Raw genomic sequence first — 1,843 nt, 5'->3', positions numbered from 1 at the left:
AAGATGTTACTATTAATGTTATAAATGCTAGATACCGAAAATAGATTTTAAAATAACCAAATATGGTAAAGAAAGAGAATGCATATTCAGGTAAATATAAATTCCTGACATTGGGGATTATCTAGGACAAAAAGTTTGTTTTAATTTGAACATAAAAAGGATTTCTCATCTGAATGGTGTGTATGTGCATGTGTGTATCAATCACCATAAGAAGTATGATAATTTAGAATTTTAGAATCACTCAAGGCATTTTATGCCCTCCCAATCATCGCAGTGTTGGAAATATGTCTAAAAATGAGTTATTTGTAAGACTGCAAATCCCAGGACTCTAAAGATCATCATTCTGAATTTTAAAAGCTTATCTCTAATAGTTTTTATGTACGCCAGATATTAAGAACTACACTTTGACAATATTATGAAAGAGACAATAATACAAAAAGTAATAATTACAGCACTATTATTACTAATAATTGAAATGTCAAGTGTGCTGATTATTGCCACCATCCTAATCATGTTACATGTATTAACTCCTTTACTAATTGCAGTGACCCTACATGGCAGATACTATTGCAAACTCCATTTTATTACTAAAGAAAACGTGTCATGGAAAAGTTAAGTAATTTGACTAAGTAATAGTGTGAGTGAGAGAGACTGGAGCCAACAAAGGTGCCTGCTTCCTGAAGCTGCCAAATCAGCCCTTGTGTCTGATCCATGCCACACACTATGGGTCAGAAATGAATGTTGCACAGTCCACTCTTGAAGGCCTTAACATCTAGAGGGGAGACTGAACAAATGCAAATTTGTTCTGAGATAAATGCAAATTTGATTTAGGCATAAGTAATAAGGAGAGAAAAGACTATTAATCTTTATAGAGAATTCTTTACAGAGGAGACGAGTCAAACTTAAAGACCAAGTGAAAATGGCAGATAAAATGATGGCAGTATTTCATACATTTCCAGCATGCTGTACTGCAAAGTCACGGAACATTAAAGCATGACACATTTAGAAAAAAGTAGTTTAGTGTGGCACAAATATAGTGTATATTGAGGACAAGTGGAAGGAGGTAGAGCTAGAGAGGTACGTCAGGGCAATTTATGAAAAAAAAAAAAAGTAGAGAATGGCTTTACTGCCCATGCCAAGCCCATAGGCAAAGATACACAGATTTTTTTTTTTTCCTATAACCACAGTGCTCTCTTGAGTTGAGCAGGGCAAAACCAGCACTGATATATGTAGTGGGGCAGTGGTCATGAGACAGTGTTAAAGAGTGGAAAAAGGAAGATGGGATTTACTACAAATTTAAGCCAGTGCTTCATAAAGCATGCAAAGGAAGACCATAACCCACCTAAAATATGATTGAATTTGAGTAAATTAGTCAAGTATGAGTTGGTCTAAATGCAGGTGATTTTTTTCAAAAGGAACCATTTTAAGGATAGATTATGGGAAGACCTTGAAAGCAGCCCTTTGCTATGGAGGTCAAAGTTCACTTGGACTCTTCCTTCAGGATTTTTCTTTCTTTTTTTTTTTTTTTTTTTTTTTTTAGCAGCTACAAAGATTTTGGGTGCTCTATATGTTCAGAGAAACTTCTCTAGTAACAAACTATAGAAACGATCCCTGAAAGTATAGTCTTCTTCCTTCAGGATTTTTAAAAATGTAAATATCTTTATAAAGTTGTCACTAATGGGTGTAAGGACTCTATCAAAGAAATGTTACAGACTCAAGAAAAATAATAATTGATTTAAGGCAGAGTGGCCACACAGCGTACCGTTTGGGTTTTGCTCTTTATACTGCATTTTGCTCCATTACTCAAGAATGATGTGAGACTCTAAGAAATTCAAATAAAAAC

At 34.4% G+C, this 1,843-nt stretch overlaps 1 pseudogene; it reads right to left on the bottom strand.

Moving 5' to 3' along the window:
• Window positions 1–1,511: 1,511 nt before the first annotated feature.
• On the bottom strand, window positions 1,512–1,627 carry LOC112911937 (small nucleolar RNA U3; annotated as a pseudogene).
• Between the last annotated feature and the right edge of the window lie 216 nt (window positions 1,628–1,843).

This window comes from Vulpes vulpes, chromosome 6, assembly GCF_048418805.1.
Source record: "Vulpes vulpes isolate BD-2025 chromosome 6, VulVul3, whole genome shotgun sequence".
Lineage (NCBI taxonomy): Eukaryota > Metazoa > Chordata > Mammalia > Carnivora > Canidae > Vulpes > Vulpes vulpes.
This window is presented reverse-complemented; position numbering and strand designations above follow the sequence as displayed.